Genomic DNA, 14,929 nt, shown 5'->3' on the forward strand with positions numbered 1-14,929 from the left:
TAACCCAAGTCTTGTGTTTCAGCATAATTACCCTATTTTTACATAAGCCGTGTTCGTGTATGGTTTTGATGCTCAAAATTGATCTGGGGTATAGTTCACACTAAGTTTCTTCTCATTTGTGCGCTGGGGTTTGTTCAAGTGGCAACCCCGTGTTCCTCCACTCCATTAAATACGAGCATATCAGTATCAGAAACATGGGTTTTATTGTACTGACAATAGCACAGTGATGTGCAAATTTTGCAACTGTAAAGTTTCATGGGATAGAAAAGATTTCATTGACAAACACCTAAAGTCGGCTAAGCATGTGACATTGGCAGCAAAAAAAAAAAAAAAAAAAAATTGTAGTTGCAAACATCTATAGCAACGTGTCTGTTTTGTGTAACTGTTTTGGATTTAATTGGCTGTTATTATGCATATTAGCCTATTCCTAGTATACATGGATTGTTTATTAAATATGTAAACTATTATATTCAATAACTGCATAATTTAGTCAACATTTAAAATACCGGTAAAATTTCCATTGCATAACGAAAATACCGACTTTAAACCACCGCTTTTCTAATTTGAAAGTACCGCTTTTTGCATATTGAAAACATCGAAATTTTCCAGGCCCTAGTTATGACCCATTATTCATAAGGAAATTACATAATACTTATTTAATTCACAGCAATCTTAAGCTGTCCGATGTGTAAATTTTAGGGTTGTGCGAATGTTCGGTATACCGATACCGAAATCGAAATTTTGCTACTTTCATTTTCGATTTCAGTAAGAATTTCATCTGTCAAAGTTCGTTTTAGCGAAATATTTCGAGCCAAACGAAAGTTCAATAGCTTACCGAAGTTCGTTTGTTCTAGTTGAAAAATAAATCGTAATTTAATAAAAATGTACAGTAGAATACCGGTAAAATAACGTACCTTATTATAAAGTATATTTCACTTAACAAATTTTTTTTAAGTGCCCGCCAAAAATCGTATCTTCGCCATGCAAAACGGTTTCAGTTTAAAGTATCATATTTTCACTATAACGTATAAATTCTACTAGTAGCGTGGCATTACTACACCAAAATTTACTTAAACTGGTAAATAAATTTCCAGCTAAATGATTAATGTAGTAGAACAAAGATACACAAATACCACCGCAACGTATTTTCTAACCTCTAAATTCTCAAAACAAAGTTAACAAACAGTTGCGCGCACAACCATAGATTATACCGTACGTAGTATGCGACGTGAGCAACACAACACCATTCGATACATCGAAAGACGGAGGTTTGAGAGAAGTATTAATTATTTAGACAAAAGTGTTACGCTACGCTAAAAATACTGTTTGATGTCTGTGCCGGGATTGTTTATTGTTATTGTTGAGTTTATTTTCAGGTTACGTTGTTTAGACACCGCATTATATTTGTGCTACAATATGAATGATCCTGGAGATAAAAAGAAACGAAAGCAATTCATGCTTAAGGAAAAAGTGGATATACTCAGAGAACTAGACAAGGGGAAAAAAGCAAGTCGCAGTTGCGAATACATATGGCATTGCGGCTCTCCTGTAGCTATTTTTTTTATATATTTTTTTCTCTTTGTAAAGATATGTATGCATGTTTCAGTACTAAGTACAAAAATTTGAGGTACCTGTAAGTACTTAGCACTGGGATTCTACTGTAATGTCTTTATATGATTTGCTTGTTATTACTAATAATGTAATAACATATGCAAATCATATAGACATTAATTAGAAAAAAGATTTCCATTAAGATTAATTTACGTGGTGATGAAAAAAACTCACGTTAATGAAAATACGGTAAAATCATAATTTGAACAAACATGGCAGATAAAGTAAACAAAATTCAACCGTGATTACAGTAGGCCTAGGTATCAAAACAAAATCATGCAATATTTGAAAAATTACCTGATTCATTTGCTTTCAAACAGTAGTGTAGGTACTATATTCGTAAAACATACATTCCAGAACTGTTAGTACACTATTTAGTATTTACCGTATACACATAAACAAAGAACGTACCTACTTTTATTCGCGCACAGCCAAACAAAAACATTGTCGTCTGCTTTATTTAAAATTTACATACTCTGACTGGCATATAAAATCCTCATAATATACAGCCAATTAGACAAAAAGGTCAACAAGTCACTTGGCAGCAACCATTTGTTATGTTTTGTTTTGACCATGTCCCTTGCCTGGTTTACAGCTTCCTGAGCTAGCCATGTGTGACAGTGGTGCAAGATGACGGCCGTTCCGCAGTAGTCACGTGTTTTTTCATCAGTACCATGCACGTGATAAATATATTATCATAGACTGCGACATTACGACTGTAAAGGAAATAGTCTGTGCGCTGAAAGATCTGGATTGATTCTTGAAATTTACGAGTGACATGGGGCTGTGTTGTGTGGTCTAGGGCGGATGTTGACTATATTAAATAGTAATATTTATATATACATCAAAAGGTACAAAAATGATTTATGTAATAGAATTTATTACTGAAGAGCAAATTTTGGGGCACTTTTTTTCTTTGTTAATTAAAAAATTTCGCTTAACTTTCGTTAAGAATATATTTATCTCATAGAAAAATTCATTTTCGTTTCACTTTCGCGAAACTTGATAAATTTTCTTTCACTTTCATTTCGTGTGGATAAAGTCACTTTCGCACATCCCTAGTAAATTTCTATTTCATACATATTTTCAAACATTCCAACTTATCTGTTCCACTGCCCTGCCCAACATGAAAATGTAGCCAGCATTGGTTGGCATCATGTTTGGTTACGTTGATAACTGTATCTGTGTGTGCACACATAGTCAAATTTCAATACTGATAGCTAGCTGATTGATTGCATGCAAAGCATGCATTCTGTCTAGTGCCGAGTGATCTATATTTGATAGTGCCGATTCTTTCGTGGTTAATGTGTGCTACGTTAGTTGCATATTGTGTTTGGGGAAACAGTTTTGTTGTCAATTTGAATTTATATTAAGTTGATACAAAACATATTTTTTGTTTCGTAAAACTTATATGCCAGTAATACAGTGTCAACTAAAAGTGGGAGTAAACGCAAAATTAGAGTGGTTTTGGTGTGGAAATACTTTTGCAGAAAGAGTTTCAAACACACCTCAGTTTTTTAAATATTTTTTTTATAAGAAAACATTATGATTCATGATGCATACTTTTAACAAACCATGAATAAGAAAAAGTTTTCTCCTTTTCCCATGTGGGAAGTTTTCCCACCTAAGACTGCTTTTGAAGACAGGCCCTTAAAAAATGTCTAAAACATGTTTTACTGTACACACGCCCCTTAAAGTAACGCTCTAATTTGTTCCTGGAAATCAGAGCGGTAATCAAATACGTTTTTCCCATAAGAATGTATGCTGATCAAAATAATTTGCCCTCCAATCAGGAAAATGTGCCCGATGACTTTTAACCAAGACAGTATTTCCGTGAAAGTCTATTTACAGTACAATTGTGTGTCTAAATACATTTGAAGTACATTTAAATACATGTCAAATAATATTTTGAGATTAAACCACCTAAAATTAAACAAAAAAAATTAACGTAACACATTGTTTACATAATATGATTTTAGGAATAACATATCCGAGTTACAAAATACTAACGTTATTAACATAGAAAATATATTTGTTCTAATAAAAATTATAAAAAGCATAAACTTGTTGTTTTCTGTTGTTAGTGAACTGAATTCACAGTCTTCACTTCTAAATGCCGTGGCGTGGCCGTCACCCTAATTATAGGCACGTATTTTCTTGTGTTCTGGTTCGTTGTACATGTATCTCTGTGAGAGAACTCAGCATCATAAAATTTAACATTTTTTTTTATGATGCGCGTACAGGTTGCCATTTAATTGTATTACCAGCCATGTTCAGTCTAGCAAGGCTTGCATTGCTAGTTCTAGTCAGATTTTAAGTCATCCATAAACAAATTTTTCCCTGGGATTTTATGGAGGTAGAATTATTTTCCGTAATTTTTTGGTATTATCTTCTTGTACATTGAGGGGCATATTGCATTTACATGCTACACACTCCCCTTAGTTTGTTCTTGTTGCATTTTTTGTGATAATCACTTATTTGTGCATACCTTGATAATATTCCTATGGCATATGGTAACACTTAACAGTAAATGAGCCGCTGCTACTGACATGTGGTATGGCATACAATAAATGTTGGCTGAAAACCGAACACACGGGCATCGTGTCTGAAATAAATACATAGTGGAGAAAGCTATTGAGGACAGAGCAAAAATATTGTTGGTTGATTCGTCACTATTAATTTCTTGCATTTTTTTAATGCTACACAAGTGTCATTGGCATTGTTCGCGCACGGAAATGAAAATTAACGTTAAAGAAAACAGCGGTACTTTGAATCCATGACCGCGCTACGTCAAATCATGCCACCGCGCTATGATATATCATGCCGCAATTTACTGACGTCGTTACTTTAAATCCGCGCTAATCTAACAGCGTTACTTCGAGGGGTGGATGTACAATGGTTCCAGATATGAGAGGAAATTGGCAACAAATGTGTTTGCAATATCGCAAAATTGGATTGTTTCATGTATGCAATATTAATTTTATCACTTGAGTGAATCAGTATGGTTTAGAGTGATACGAGAGGATTTTTTTATTTGATTTATTATTTGAGATAGCAGCATCCCTACTATTATCAATAATTATATTTTATTCAATAAAAAGATAGTGTTACGAACGCAGACCGGACCGCGACGCGAGGTGGTGCTGGCTGGCGGCCCCGCACCCCCACTGACGTAAGGCATGCCACGCGTGCCTGGCCGGATTACAAGGGATGTTGCTACCCCCCTCCCCACTTCCGCTCCCAATGAAGGCATTGTCATGTCTTGGCACTGTTAACTATCGCTGAGCGGCCTCGGGAATTCTGTGTGCCGCCGCGCGGAGTGACGCGAATAGATGCCGACCTTCTGGGTAGGCCCGGGATGACACGACTCGTGACAGCCGCTCTCGTCGGTTCTGGAAAGACGACCCACTGGTACTCATGCTGTGACGCCGGCCTCTGCGGGAGTTCGGAGAGTGAAGGGAAGTGCGACATTGACGAAGAGGGTGGTAGACCCGAGAGTGGACAGGCGCGAGGTAAGGGGCGAACCACTGTTGAGCCTAGCTCCAGTGATGAGTGCGAACTGTGGAACTTGACAGACATTGAGTGACTTGGGAATAAATTTTTTTAAAGTGCCAGTGATTGGTGATTGGACATTTCTTTTAAGTACAAAAATGTATCAGTAGTGCAAACATTAGTACAGTAAAACTCGCTTAAGACGTTCCCGCATAACATGTTTTCCTATTTATTAAGTTCAAAAAATTATAACTTCCATATATCCCTATGTTAATATTTCCCTTTCATAACGTTTGTCTTTATATATGTTTCCCGCATATAACGTTCAGTGTTTGTGGGAAAAAATAAAATAATATTTGTGCCGTTGTAATGTTGGTGGCACTTGCTCAACTTGTTTATTTATAATTTTTTTTTCTTTTTTTTTGGGCGAACTGGTTTCCACACGTTTTCAGTGTTTTATTTTGGTATTTGTTAATGGTAATATGTCATTTAAAGATTTAAAGGTTAATTTTGAACGAAGTTGTAATAATTATAATTATGTGTAATTTAAATGTTTGAACATCAAGTTTTTTTTATTGTGTCAATGTATTTTTTTTGAATCTATTATGAATAATGTGTTTACAATTTAATTATTATGGTAAATATGTGAAGGTATATTTATCAAATTATAAGTCAATCTTTTTGTAATAGAATTAATGTATTATCGATCTTTTGATTTTCTAAAAAGTACTCTCTACGAGTGCCATGTTCAATGTCCTTCTTCATCTTGCACTTACTGACCACAAACGGTCTTTTCCAGCACTTTTGACGCCATGATGTAGTAACTCAAAAATTCGTTCTTGTGTGATTTAAAGTTTTCAAGATGCATTAAGCATCTACAACCGCACTAAGTGGTAAGTTTTGTTGTTTTATGTCTCAATAACGTAGGGTAATATTTGTAACACCGGGCGTGTTAATATTCTTTGTTATTTTATGTTAATTAGCGGTTCCACGATACCGGCCACGCGGTAATCCACGATACCGGTCATGCGGTACACTTGAACCAACTTGTGCTGTGGTGTTGGGGGCCTGTCCCCGGCAGCCCGGAAGCAAAATGATGTGACCGCACCTAATTCAGGAAAGCCGACGACTATTTCATTATTTTGGCATGAACTACTAACCTTTTTTATCAACTCTACATAATGTGAAAAATTTCGTGGACTTAACCTCATCGGACTTCTCGTCAAACTTTGTCTTCTCTTCTATCTTAAAGAATTTTTTTTTTTGAACCAATGTAAAGTCTTATTTAAAATATGTAATTTACAAGCAACGAAACAATGTAACATGGACTAAAGATATTTTGATAAACAAAACAAATTTTTGTTTTGTAAGGAATTCATCATGTAATTATTAATTTGTTTTAATAGTAAACAAAAAAATTTATTCGTTTTTGTAAGGGGCCCCAGATAAGATAAAACTTAAACATAGTAAAATCAGTATCATGTAAGAAATAATTTAAAATACTAGTGATAATATAATATGGTCAGGGTGTTGAGATTTAAAAAATAATTTACATAAAAAAAATAAATTATTTATCTGAAATTGTCCTTTTTATTTAATCATTGAATAATACTCTTATAGTTTATTGTGAGTGTGCATGACCAGTCAGCCCTGTTGATACTCTAACTAACCCCTACGCACATCAAAACACTTCATGAGCCTTGGTCCACGAGCTTTCAGCATCCGCCTGCCTTTGTTCATAACCTCAAATATTTTATGAATAGAGGTAAGGTGTGGTGCAGTAATGGTAGCAGAGCGTGGTTCTGAAGTTGTTTTGATGTGCATTTGTGCATGTGTAGATTTTGTCTTGCATGTGCCCCTACCTCAACAGCAGTGCTATTCTGGAGGTCACAACACTTTTGGGTTAATTTGTTTTATTTTGTTGTTTGTTTATATTTTGTATTTTTAATCATGCCTTCGACAGTAGTACCAGAATTACTTTTAAAGGATGAGTTGACATTTGAATGTCAGTTGCGTGGTGTTCAGCACCAAGAAGCCACAGCAGCTGTTTTGCGTAAGAAACTTCGCACAGCAATCAATAATGATGTACCTATTGTTCAAGACAATTTAAAGAGTATTGACCCCAATCATGAATTCAATGTGTGCTCGAGTAAAATTCTAGTTTTACAGGAGATAGTCACTACAGTGAAACCTCATTAATACAAACCTGAGGGGACAGAAATTTACCCACTTTGTAATAACGAGGTTTGTAATAACCATACTTTAACATATAATTCATACATTATGTCAAAACAACCAAAAAAAATATTTAATTACCGATTTTAAAAACATTTCAAGATATGTAGATAGTACATAGTTGTAAGACAATACGATTATATAAAACAAGAAATATGTTATGTAGTACATACCTGCATAAGAGCATTCTCTTAAGTAAAAACATGTTTCACCTAAATAAAATAAAAAGTCAAAAAAGTCACAAATAACACAAAATTATTTACAGTTATGTATGGCATGTTGCTTCAATTTATTACACACATCTAGAGGATCACTGAGCAGAGTTAGGTGAAAAAAATGAACTGATTTTGGTTTGCTTCTCATTGTTTTTGAACACACTTTGGACAAAGCCACACAGTTGATCAAAGGCTTTGATTGTTTCGGTGTCAGTATCGCTGCACTGTATTACTGTTTCCAGTATGTTCAGAGCTTGCAAAGCTTCAGTTTTTTTGGGCAGTGTAAGTGTGGGTGGCTCTTCAGAATCTATTGTTTCCGTGTTAACTTCACCACAATCAATGGTGTCACAGTCCATCACCTCAAAGTCATCTGGCGTAGGTATTGTTAGAAGACAGTCATCTACTTGCACAAAACTGTCAAACGGTTTACTGAAATTTAGTTTATTCTGAAGAATGTCCCATTCCTCACCACCATCCTCAGCACTGTCGCTAGTTTCCCATGGAGGTAGGCTAGTTGTGGCACAACTACCACTGGGAACAGGCATGTTGGGTCTGAAACTACCACAAGGACTGCATTTCTCTGTAGCATTTGGCAGTTCAGGGACTGAAGTTTCTTCATTTGTGGCTACTGCTGGGACTAACTTCTTGAAACAGTTTTGTATCACTGTAGGCTGAATGTTATCCCAAGCCATACATATGTTTCGAATAGCATCCAAAACATTCCATTTTGTTAACGGTTTCTTGGCATCCAGGCGACGGATGAGAAATTGGACAAGTCTCTTTCTGTATATCTTTTTTAAATTATTAATAATTCCTTGATCGAGAGGTTGCAAAATGCTGGTGGTGTTGGCAGGTAAGTACACCAACTGAATGTTTTCCAATTTCAGTGACTCAGAAGAATGAGCTGCACATCTATCAAGGAGAAGAAGAATCTTTCTGTTCCTGATAGCCATTTTTCTGTCTAACCGCAACAACCAATCACGAAAGATTTTAGAGGTCATCCATGCATTTTGGTTGGCTTCATATTGGCATGGGAAATTAGTTACACCCTTAAAGCAGCGTGGTTTCAAAAACTTTCCTATAACCAAAGGTTTCATTTTGTCGCTGCCATCAGCATTGCAACACAATGCAACTGTGATACGCTCCTTGCTTCTCTTGCCACCATGGCAGGGCTCCCCTCGATAGGCCATGGTATGGTCTGGTAAAAGGTTATAAAATACACCAGTTTCATCCATATTGTATATGTCTCTAGGACTGTACTGGTTTATAGTATTTTTTGATATTTCCATCCACTCTTCAACTTTCTGATTATCAACATCCGCTGATTCACCACACACACTACGGAAAACCAAATTGTGTCTTTGCATAAACCTCTGCAACCACCCATTACTGCATTTGAAATCATCAACTCCACTTTTCAATGCCAACATATCAGCTTTTTCTTTCATGATAGGCCCAGATAGAGGCAAATTTTGGGACCGCGAATGATTAAACCAGTCCAGCAATTTCTCTTCAAGTTCGTCGTACTTAGCGCCGCGCATACGTTTTCGTCCTTTCAAACTCCCTCCTTTCTCATGGTGCTCTTTAATCTTTGATTCATTTTTCATTATTGTCGATAATGTTGACAATGGGACATTGAACTCCTTTGCAATACAACTTTTGGTTTTTTCGCCTAAGTTTACTTCCCGTATAAGCAGCAACTTTTTTTCAATTGTTAAATCATTTCTTTTTCGTTTGTTTTCCATTTTTGGTTATGTTTATAACTTCGCCGAACGTGTACGTTAAAGATACATGTTACACTGGTACGAGGCAAAAAATAAAAATATATTCTTTAAAATAATAATACGAAACAAATTAAGCTATGCTAATCATATGAGATCACGATTTCAAAAGAACATCTACACGACCAATAAGACGTAGCACAAACAAATTTATAATTTTCGAGACTGAGACTACACGTACACGATTCAAACTTCAATCAATATGGCGACGTCACTTGTTCGTTGTTCTGTTCTTTCTATTCAATGACCTCGCTGAGATACTAAATATTAATTGGTTATGGCAGAAAGAAAATAATATGATTTCTAGGAGTTTAAACCATATTCGACAATGTAATTTCTGTACTTTATTTTATCTAAATTTCGTTTGATATTTTCTTTGTGAACTTTTTAACGGCCTAATGATGGCAAAACTGTTGTTTACTGACATGGCCGATGTACACTTTTCTAACCACGATAATAGGAAGCACGTATTATTTTGGAAGTTATTTGTGTAAAATATAGTAATCTAGTGGAATTATATTCTATATTATTTATTATTCATGTGTGGAATTCGTAAAATATCGCTGTGCAATAATGGTTTATACTGTGTTTGAGTACGTATTTTTATTTTAAAATGCCATTAATATGATCTATTTTTGGAGTTACCGCGCACGTTTTTTAAGACTAAAATTCAAAGTAACTTTGTATTATCAGATATTAAATATACACGAAAACACGCTTTTGGCCACAATGGAACTTCGAATTACATAATATCCGGTATTTCGTAATAAACAAACGTCTTAACGATGAAAATCCTATTCATGTTGCAGGGACTTTAAACAGGTTTGTAATAACGAGAATTTCGTATTAACCAATATCGTATTAACGAGGTTTCACTGTAATTTGACTGATGATGAAAACTTTGCCCTAACCTTGCCCAGAGTCAGAAATCGTTTATCTCATTTGCACAGACGTGTTCAATTGCTTTTAGAGGTTCATGCCTCTGTATTGTCTGAGGTCCAAGTTGCCTCCTTACAAAATGTTATAATTGAGGTTAAGAGACTGTTAGATATTGTAAACAAGTCAGAAACAGAATTTTCACTATTGCGAGATCTTACCCCTTCAGCCACTATGGCACAAGTTTGTGACCAATTCGCGGGTTTAGCATTGCCCACTCCAGACCTGCCAACATTCAAATTTAAAAAATCATGAGGTCCTCGATAAAAATTTCCAGGCCCATAAATAAAGGTTAGATATAAAAAACAACAAATGAGAATCTTTAAATTTAAGTGACATACCTGTACATATGTTACATGGTCTCTGCTTCAAAATTTATTTCAACAAATTATAGGTTGCAGATTTAATTTAGTTGAACATAATTTAGCGCTGTCGTGTAGTGATCATGCAGGGCCGCAACTAAAAAAGATGTAAAATAACATTCTGCTCGTGTAACACTATTATCATTGTTCACAGCAAAATTAATTTTTTTATTGGAAGCAATACACTTCACGTGTTAATTGTGTTTTTTTGTAGCGACATGTTTCACAATGTCTCCTCTTTCACTATGCGAGATAGAAAAATCAGCACGGCACACGCTACAAAACGCAAAATTGCTTCCTTTACGTGACTCGAGTATTGATGGAAACTTGTTACTGTAAGCTTTCGTAAAACTTGTTTTATAACTTTTACAAACAAAATCTTGGGGCCCCAAAAAATCGTGAGGAAACACTATATTGGCGTGAGGGCGTGAGATGGACCTTAAAATCGTGAGCCTCACACCAAAATCGTGAGAGTTGGCAGGTCTGCCACTCCCAGTAATGAAAACCTTCCTTACAAACCCATCCCAGGGCCTTCCATGTTGAATGTGGATCCTGTTCCAAGTACCACTAATCAAGTTGTAGATTTCACGAACCTAACCAACACAACATCATTACCACCCACGAGCTCTAATTCTCGTGTAGTAGTTTGTACAGCACCTGGAACGTCACAGCCGGTAACGACAACAAGTAGCTTTTCTCTTCCTAATGTTTTTGGAAAGATTACTCACCCTCTTGAAAATATGTTGAAGGAACTACCAGTCACAGATGGTCTTAATGTTCCACCCCTGTTAAATTTTTTAAAGAACCTTGTCAGGTTGCGACAGAGTCATTGTGTGCACGAAACACAACTTTTGGAGGTAATTTACCCTTTTACTTTGGGTCCCTTGGCCGAACGAACTCGAGCGGCTATTTCTCAAAATCTTTCGTTTGATAGTTATCATGATGACATTCTTACATTCTTCATTCCATCACGATTGCTCACACAACTTCAACAAACACACTTCAGTCGTCTACAGAAGCCTGGTGAAACTCTTTCGGTTTATGTTAATGATGTTAAGGAAGCCGCAGATATTTTTCGCCTTAAAGTCACTGAACAAGAAATAGTAAACAATATCCTTGATGGTATTTCTCCTGAAGAAAGATCACGTTTAGTTTTTTTGAATAAGCCATGTTCTTTCGCTGAACTTGACAGGATGTGTATTCACTCACAGAACATAAGATTTGCTGACAGAAACAGAGATAAGCAATCTCCCCATTTTTCAGGTTACAATCCAGCTAGACATTTCACTAATACCTGCAACACCACACAACCTAACCGATACTACCCTAACAGTAATGTGAATTCACATAACAGAGCTCAGTGGCCAGCAAACTCAAGAGGTTCACCTCAGAACTTGTTTTGCACAAATTGCAAAAGAAATAATCATGTTGTTAGTAATTGTAGATTTTTGCAACAAAAAAACGCCTGGAGCAGGGATTCAAGGTGAGCGGTTCCCCCTGCAAATTGGGCCAGCCCAAAAATTCTCAATATAATGCTCACATTTTTCAGCAGATGAAAGTAGCACGTTGTTTTCAAAAGTATTTTGGTACACCGATAAAAAGGAGAAAAGTTCCAGATCAGGTTAATCATTCTAGTTCACCTAATTTAGTAGGATCCAATGTTGTTCCAGTTCCTCGTGTCAGTGTTTCTTTTGGTACGTTTGTAGAACAAGCTCTTGTGGATTCAGGTTCCACACGGTCTATTATCTCTTATCAATTGTTCAATAAACTGAAAGAAGCTAATCTTGTTAAATCTATTGATAATGGTCAATTTAAGTGTTACACTGCATCTAATGAAATTTTGCCTATCGTTTGTTGTGCTGTCATAAAGTTGAAAATAGCACATTTCACGTGGATGTTCCCTTGTTTAGTTTCAAAAAATGTTGGTTTAGACTTCATCCTCGGCGCTGACTTCATGACAAAATCCGGTCTTATTCTTGATATGCAGGAGAAACATATTTTCTTTAAATTTCAACCTAACCTCAAAGTTCCTTTTGTAGGTGTATCCCAGTTGGATAATAGCCTTGCTGAAATTAGTGTTAAACAAAGTTCTGATGAAAATTCTGATTCTTTGAGTCATCTACCTGAGCATCAACGTAATGCAATCAAAAATTTGTGTGAAAAATTTCCTAAAGTTCTCACTTCTGATTTAGGACTTACAAATCTTCTCGATTATGAAATTAAACTCCATGACAATGGATACGTTAAAAGTCATCCTTATCGTTTAGCACCACCCCAGATGAATCTTCTACGAAAAGAGGTACAACAATTGTTAGATAAAGGAGTAATTGAACAATCTACCTCTCAGTATGCAAGTCCTGCATTTTTAGTACCAAAACCCAATGGTAAACAACGCATGGTAGTTGATTTCCGCCGTGTGAATCAAAAAATCGAAATTGAATCAGTTCCATTACCAGATTTACATTCAGCCTTTCACTGGTTTTCCAAGGCCAAATTCTTCACTACTATAGACTTAAATTCAGCTTATCACCAAATACCTCTAAAACATGAATCTAAACCTATTACAAGTTTCTGTGTACCATGGAACCTATATCAGTTCACTCGTGTGCCCTTTGGTCTTGCAACAGGCGCACAAGTTCTCACCCGTTTACTCGACCAAATTTTTCATGACGTTAAATTCAAGTTCGTATATAATTATCTAGACGATCTCGTCATCTACTCTGAAAATTTTGATGACCATCTCCAACACATAAAGGAAGTTCTGTCTCGACTTGAAAAAGCTGGTCTTACTGTTAATCCACAGAAAGTTAAGTTTGCAGTACAAGAAATCTCATTTTTAGGACATAAAATTTCTTCACGTGGAATATCCATTGATCCTGAACGAACAAAAGCTATTAGAGAGTTTCCTCCTCCACGAGATGTAAAAGGTGTTGCACGTTTTATTGGTATGATACAATTTTTTGGCAAATTCATTCCTAACCTAGCGGAAAAGGCAATTCCACTTAATGAGCTACGTAAGAAAAACACAAAGTTTGAATGGGGTGATGACCAACAAAAGGCTTTTGAATCATTAAAACAAGACATAATAAGTCCACCAGTTCTTCGTATGGCGGATTTTTCTAAAACTTTCATTTTGCAAACAGATGCATCTGGTTCAGCAATAGGAGCCGTTTTGGCCCAGGAATTTGACGGTGTTAGACAACCTATAGCCTTCGCATCTAGAACTCTCACTCAGCAAGAACAGAAATCATCAATTTATGAATTAGAATGTTTGGCAGTAGTTTTCGGTATTGACAAGTTTAGGCCCTATCTAGAACATGCTGAATTTCTTTTAGAAACGGACAATCAGGCATTATCATGGCTTCTTGCACATCCCCGCCAGTTAGGCAAAATTGGTCGTTGGGTAATGAGAATTTCTTCACTAAAATTTAAAGTTCAACATATCCGAGGATCTCAAAATGTTGTTGCAGATGCTCTTTCACGTATGTTTGATAAGACACAACATAATCCCTCATTGGAGGAAAACAAATGTAAAGTTCTTCTAACAGATTTTCCTTTAACATTCAAAAACATTCAATTGCATCAAGAAGAGGATCAAGAATTACGGAAGATTGTTCAAAATTTAAAATCTGGAATACCCCAAAAATCTTATTTTTTATCTAATGGTGTCTTATATTCTAGAATTCGAAATCATCAGAAACGTATTGTGTTACCTCAAGTCTTGAAACCTGTTGTTTTCCAGTATTTTCATTCATCACCCATTGGTGCACATTTGGGTACCTATAAAACAATTGAGGCTATCAGAAGAAAATTTGTTTGGAAAGGCATGTATGGTGAAATTGCAGAGAGAGTTAAGCAGTGCCAACTTTGTGCCCTTAGTAAGCCAGCTCAAAATACACATTTAGGTTTGTTGTCTTCAGAAGTTTCGGATAAACCAATGCAGAAATTATTTATCGATTTTGTGGGACCATTACCAAGAAGTAGAAAAGGAAATAATATGTTGCTAGTTTGTGTAGATGCATTTTCAAAATTTGTTTGGTTGATCCCGTTAAAGAAAGCTGATGCACCCTCAACAATACAAGCTCTTCAAACCAATATCTTTCAAAACTTTGGTATACCTGTTTCAATTGTTTCAGACAACGGATCTCAATTCACTTCTAAAGTATTTAAGAATATGTGTTTCACCCATGGTATACGTCACATTTGTCTGTCTCCGTACTATCCGCCACCTTCGCATGCGGAAAGGTTCAATCGAAACCTCCGATCAGCGTTAATCGCTTTTCATGCCGAAGATCAG

The 14,929-nt window shown here is 35.9% G+C and overlaps 1 protein-coding gene across 6 annotated transcripts in view; it reads right to left on the reverse strand.

Moving 5' to 3' along the window:
* LOC134540706 (la-related protein 4-like) overlaps positions 1-14,929 on the reverse strand; it is a 234,115-nt gene that overhangs the window by 12,623 nt on the left and 206,563 nt on the right. The gene's annotated exons all lie outside the window — the stretch shown is intronic.

The sequence above is a fragment of the Bacillus rossius genome, chromosome 17, assembly GCF_032445375.1.
Source record: "Bacillus rossius redtenbacheri isolate Brsri chromosome 17, Brsri_v3, whole genome shotgun sequence".
NCBI lineage: Eukaryota > Metazoa > Arthropoda > Insecta > Phasmatodea > Bacillidae > Bacillus > Bacillus rossius.